The 6,688-nt window shown below is 39.3% G+C and overlaps 1 pseudogene; it reads right to left on the reverse strand.

The window, feature by feature from the left end:
* Positions 1-3,638: 3,638 nt before the first annotated feature.
* Positions 3,639-4,070, reverse strand: LOC102860330 (annotated as a pseudogene).
* Positions 4,071-6,688: the final 2,618 nt, after the last annotated feature.

Below are 6,688 nucleotides of genomic sequence, written 5' to 3' on the forward strand. Positions count from 1 at the left end.
CATTGATCTCTACCCTATAGTAAAATTCTGTTTCTGGAGAAGGCATCTTACACTCTAAGCATTCAGTGCTTAACAGGATTCTTTTTCTTTTAAAAATTTTTATACTGATTTATTTACAAAGTTTGAATACATTGTTTTTCACAAAAGATCCTTTCCATTTCCTTCACCCCACCCACCTCTCAAATTGTGCAACCCTATGATTAACACCCTTCCCACCCTCCATCCTCAGCCCTCTATTTTCACCTCCTACACTCCACCTAGATCCTCATACTCATTCTACAATAATGGTTTTATACAGTATTTGTCCTTGTGGGATTGAATTTACTCTGTATAATGCTCTCCAATCCCTCCCAAATTTGCAAAATTATTGTTCCTACATGCTGCATCTTACTCCAGTGTATGAATGTACCACAACTTCTCAATCCATTTGTTTGTGGTTGGACATGTGGGCTGTTTCCACGTTCTTGTGATGGTGAATAACACTGCTGTGAACATTGGTGTACAAGTTTCCATTTGAGCCTTAATTCTCATTTTCTTGGGGTATAATCTAAGTAATGAAATATCTGGGTCATATGGAATTTCTATGTTCAGCTTTTTGAGGAAGCGCCAAACTGCCTTCCAGAGTGGTTTTACTATTGTACAATTATTGGTAAAAGAGTTCCTATCTCACCACATGCTCTCCAAGATTTATTACTTGCTGTCCTGTTAAATTTTGCCACTGCTCCTGGAGTGAGATGGATTCTCATTGTGGTTTTGATTTGCATCTCACTAACTGCGAGTGATTTGGAGTATTTCTTCATATATCTGTTGGCCATTTGAATATCTTTCTCTGTGAAAATTCTTTCTGTGTCTTTTGCCCATTTTGTTTTTGAGTCATCAGTCTTTTTCTTATGGAGGCCCCGGAGTATTCTATAAACTTTAGTTATGAGACCCTTTTCTGAGATGGTATTGCCAAATGTTGTTCCTAGTAGGTAGGTTTTCTTTTCACCTGTTGGAAAAAGTTTTTGCTGCGCACAGGGATTTAATCTTTAGAAGGTCCTATTCATCAATTTTATCCTTTTTTAGATTGTACATTTCTGGTTATACTTGTCAGTTTCATTATACCATAGACTAGTGCTTCTAAGTTTAATCCCTGTTTGTCTCTTATGAACATTATGGTCTTGGGCTTTACTCTCAAGTCTTGATTCACCTTGAGTTGATTTTTGTGTATTGTGTGAGATGTGGATCCTGTTTCAGCTCTCTGCAGGTAGCAGTCCAGTTTTGCCAGCACCATTTGTTGAAGAGGTTGTCATTTCCCCATTTGATAGGTTTTATTTCCTTGTCAAATATCAGTGAAGCATAGATAGCTGGGTCTATTTCTGAGTTCTCAATTCTGTTCCACTGGTCTATGTGCCTGTCATTGTACCAGTACCAAGCTGTTTTGGTTACTACCGCTGTGTAGTAGATTTTGAGGTCAGGGAGTGCTATGCCACTGCTTCATTTTTGTTTCTCAGGAGTGTTTTGCTTATTTGAGGTCTCCTTTCTCTCCAAATATTTGCCAATTTCCCTTTCAATCTCCTTGAAAAATGAATTTGGTGTCTGGATTGGGATTGCATTGAACATGTAGATTGCTTTTGGTAGGATTGTCATTATCACAATATTGAGTCTTCCAATCCATGAACAGGATACATGTTTTCATTTCCTTAGGTCTTTTATTGTGTCTTGCAGAAATGTTCTGTAGTTTTCTTTGTATAAGTTTTCTATCTCTAGTTAGGTTCACTCCCAAGTATCTCAATTTGTGGTTGGCTATTGTAAATGGTATTGTTTTCTTGGTTTCCTTCTCTGAATTTTCTTTGTTATTGTAGAAGAATCCCTCTAATTTTTGGACATTGATCTTATGTCCTGCCACTCTACTAGCTCTAACAGGTTTTTTTAATCTTTGAGGTTTTCTATGTACATTATCATATCATCTACATATAGCAAGAGTTTAACCGTCTCTTTGCTTATTTTGGATGCCTTTTATTTCCTTCTCTTGTCATATTGCTTTAGCAAGCACATTCAGTACAATACTAAATAGAAGTGGTGACAGTTGACATCCTTGTCTGGTCAGACAGGGACTCATTTTACAGGGCAATGCACTAGGGAGGTTCATGCCTGATGTAAGTGTACTGTTCACTCTCAGTATTCTCCAAGGCAAAAACCAGAAAGAAATAAGATCTCTTCACAAATGACCCAGCTGTCATAGAGATGACAGGTAAGTTTCACAGTTTAGGAGGCTCCAAGTCTGAATCTCAGGTACCAGCGCTGGGGAAGGTTTTCTCTCTTTGGCAGTTTTAGAGGTAAGTCCTATTTGCATTTATTGACTGTGAAAGGCATTTGACTGTGTGGATCATAATAAATAATCAGAAACACTGAGAAGATTGAGAATCCTAGAACATTTAATTGTGCTCATGCTTGACCTATACCTAGACCAAGAAGTTGTTGTGCAAATATAGCAAGAGAACACTGTTGTTGTTTCTGTTTTGTGCCATTGAGTCACCCTGCCCTATCCTGAGCTAGTTTCACTGTCTTTGACACATCTATCTCAATCACCCCAGTTATTGTGTCAATCCATCTCATCCAGGGACTTCCTCTCCTGAGTAATCCCTCCACCCTTCTAAGTATGATGTCCTTCTTCAGGGCCTGGTCCCTTGTGACCACATGCCCAAAGTATGTGAGATGGAGCTTTTCAAAATCTTTGCCTCCAAGGAGCACCTTAGTTTCATCCTCTCCAGGACAGATCTGTATTTTCTCTTGGCAGTTCATGATATGTTCTCTATGAGATTCTTTGTGTTCTCCACCAGTTCTTTGTGTGTGTGTCAAGGTTATACCCTTTCACCACAGTTAATCAATCTGTATGCTGAGAAAAATGAGAAAATGGTGACATCAGAATTAGAGGAAGAATCATCAACAACTGAAATAGATGGCACAGCCTTGCCTGCTGAAAGTGAAGAGGACCCAAGCATCTACTGTTGTTAGGTGCCATCGAGTACAACTCATAGCGGCGCTATGAACAACAGAACTGTATCTCTCTGTCATCCTCATCACCTGACACACTTAAGCCTATTGCTGCAGTCGCTATGTCAATTCCTCTTGTTGAGGGACTTTGTCTCTTTTGCTGACCTTCCTCTTTTCCAAGCATGATGCCCCTCTCTGAGGAAGAACCTTTCCTAGCCAAAGCATGTGAGACAAAGCTTTGCCATCTTTTCCTCCAAGGAGCATTCTGGATATGCTTTCTCTAAAATATATCTGTGTTCTTTTAGCAATCCATTGGATATATTCAGTATTCTTCTCCAACACCACAGCTCAAAGGCATCAATTCTTCTTCTAGCATCCTTAGTCACTGTCCAGCTCTCTGATGCATAGCAAATAATTGTGAATACTATGGCCTAGATCAGGCACACTTTAGTTTCTAGACTGTCATCATTGCTCTTTAGTACTTTGTAGAGGTCTCTGAAAGCAGACTTCCCCAGTGCAATTTGTCTTTTGATTTCCTGACTGCTAGTGCCAAGAGTGTTGATTTTTGACCAAAGCAAGCTGAAATTGTTAATTCTTCCTCATAGAGTCCAGATTCTTTTTTTTTTTCATATAGAAATTTATTAGTATGACATTTTCAAACTTTAAGATCTTGGTCATTCCTTCTTGCCTTTGTATAAGGCCAAAAGAGATACATTGGCCACTTTGACAACCTTAAAGCAGACTCCAGGAATGTCACCAACAGCATGACCTTTGCGACCAAATCCAGCAACAAGAACTTCATCGTTTTCCTCAATAAAATTCAAGCATCCATCATTAGGCAAGAAGGCTGTGATTTTCTTGCCGTTCTTAATGAGCTGGACTCTGACACACCTTCTAATCGCAGAATTTGGCTGCTTGGCCTCAACACCCACTTTTTCCAACACAATTCCCTTTGCATGAGATGCGCCTCCAAAGGGGTTGGCCTTCAAAGCTGTGCCCAAATGGGCTTTTTTGTACTGTTTATCGTGCCACTTCTGGTCGCGCCGGTGCCTGCGCAGCTTCCTGGCGGTACGAAGACTTCGACACTTGCCCATGTCGGCGGGACCACGGATCCAAGCGAAAGAGAGTCCAGATTCTTGAATAATTTTCTCAGCATACAGATTGAATATATAGAAAGAGAGAATACAATCCTGACACACTCACTCCCTTCCTAATTGGAAACCATGCAGTGTTCTCCTGCTCTGTTTGCACAACAACCTCATGATTCAGAAATAAGTTTTGCATAAGCTCAGTCAAGTGCTCTGTGACTCCTATTCTTCTCAATGTCAGCCACAACTTGTTATGATCCACACAGTCAAATGTCTTTGCACAGTAAATAAAGCAAAATTAGACATTCTTCTGGTGTTCTTTACTTTCAGCCAGGATCCATCCGACATCAGCAATGCTATCCTTGGTGTCATGGCCTCTTCAATCCTTCTTGAACTTCTGGTAGTTAATTTTTGAATAATCTTTACCAGTATTTTGCTTGCATGTGTTATTAATGAAATTGTTTGATAGTTTTCACATTCAGCTGGAACATCTTTCTTGGAAATGGAAACAAATATGGATCTCTTCCAACTCTTTGGCCAAACAGCTTTCTTCCAAATTTCCTGGCATTGGCTAATGAGTGCCTCCAAGGCTGCATTTTGTTAACTGAAACAAGTCAATTGGCATACCATCTATTCCTGAGGCTTTTTTTTTCAAAGCCTTCACTGTAGTTTCCACTTCCTCCATTACCATTGGCTCCTGCTCATATGATACTTCCTAAATTTTTTCAGTGTCAATCACTGTTTTTAAAGGTACAGTGATTCTGTATACTCCCCTCCATCTTCTTTTGATGTTTCCAAGTCATTCTATATATTTCACAAAGCATCTTTCAATATTGAGACTTGAGGTTTAAATTTGTTTTTTCAGTTCTCCTAGCTTGAGAAATGAAGAGCAAGACTAGTTTCTAAGACTATGACCCCCAATTTTTTCTAAATTAGGTAGCAAGGGAATGGAATTTCTCTTAGGAGAAACTTAAGGTTTCTTTATCTCTTTGTAATTGAAAAAGTAGACATCTTTTCATTTCTCTTTCAAGAATGGGAAATGTGACACTCTCAAGAGGGAATGAAACAGACTAAGTTCTGCTTAAAGATTTAGGACACAGTGCTTATGCAAGGCCTACACTGCTGTTTCACTGTATTCAAGATGGACAAGTTCAGATATAATTTTTTTTTTATAAGATAGAGGGACTAGAGAGTTATATCCCAAAGGGATGGGCCTTCCTCTTTGAAAAGAAACTATGAAGGAGGCAGGTTTCCAGGGAGATAAGGCTGTATTTATGGCCTCCTTTTTTGGCTTGGCCTTGTGGCTGGAGTCTGGGCCAATGACATGGGCTATGGAGAGTTCAAAGTTTAGTGACAAGCACTCATTCTGGTCCCTGTTCTCTGTTGCTTTTGGACTTTGTAGTGAGTTTGAAACTTTTGTCTGGTGGCCTGTATAGGGTAAGGTCTTCTTCAAGAGATCTTTTTCTACTGCAGTTCAGAAGCAATTAAATTCAGTCATTTGAGCCTGTTAGCACTCACTACTCATGGAATTGAAACCTTAATAAACTAGACTATGGAAAGTTCCTGTTAACCAGCTTTCAATATCAACCAACTCCATTGAGCCCTCATAGACATAAGACCCCCTCCCCTGGCTTCTCCTTATTTCAGTAGGAAGTACTTTTTACAAGCTCTTCACCCATTTTCCCCTTTAAGTTGGGAATATGCAATTGAACCAAAGAGATTCCATTTTGCTGACCTTCCGACCCTACTCAAATAAGTCCTTATGTTCTAGTAAATCCTTCTGTTCAATTAACTGTCTCTGAGTACCTGCTGAAGTGTCAACTATGGGTTGGTTCTGACTCCAGGGTACACAACAACACCACCACCACCACAAACAGGGGTTTTATGACCCATCCCAGGAGATAAAACACAGCTCTGAAAAGAATGGAAAATAGCCCCAGGTCCTTGAAAATGCTGTGACTCCCTCCAGCCAGGCACCATAGAATGGATAAAGACCCTATACTTTTCTTTGTTCAGTGTTGATGCCAAATGAGCCTCAGCCTGCAAAGAGAAGAATAGGAGCAAAGTGATCATTTAAATAAAGTATATTTGCTTTATCTTTGCTTAGTGTTGCTTCTGGTGTTTGTAGTGATTTTGAATCTTCATCTATCACACAAACACTTGTTAATTCAACTTTTTATAGCTGCATAACTTAACTTTACTTCCACCAGTTGTCTATACATTCATTACCCTTTATGAATGTAAATTTTCTATTCCCCAACAATGCTCCATAAACAGTAACCTTCTCTCTGCCTCTCCATACAAACGTTGTCTTGTTTCTTTTGCCCATTCTTGTCCTTGTGGAGGGATTCTAGGTGACATTGTCTGCAGGACCTGCACTGTTAACCCCAAACGCCACACTTCTTCAGCCATTTAAATCTACCAATAACTCTAGGGAAGAAAAATGTGATTATCTACAACCTTGGAAATTCAGTTACTGGTCAATTTTGTCTCAACAAAATGAGAGTTTTTAGTTTGTCTTTTAATATGAATGAGGTCATACATAATGTGTTCTTTTGTGACTGACACACTTCACCTGAAAAGATTGAAATTAAAATAGTCCCTATAGTTCTCAGCTGAATTAA

This window comes from Elephantulus edwardii, unplaced genomic scaffold (genome assembly GCF_000299155.1).
Source record: "Elephantulus edwardii isolate Elephantulus edwardi_28Jun2011 unplaced genomic scaffold, EleEdw1.0 scaffold00033, whole genome shotgun sequence".
Lineage (NCBI taxonomy): Eukaryota > Metazoa > Chordata > Mammalia > Macroscelidea > Macroscelididae > Elephantulus > Elephantulus edwardii.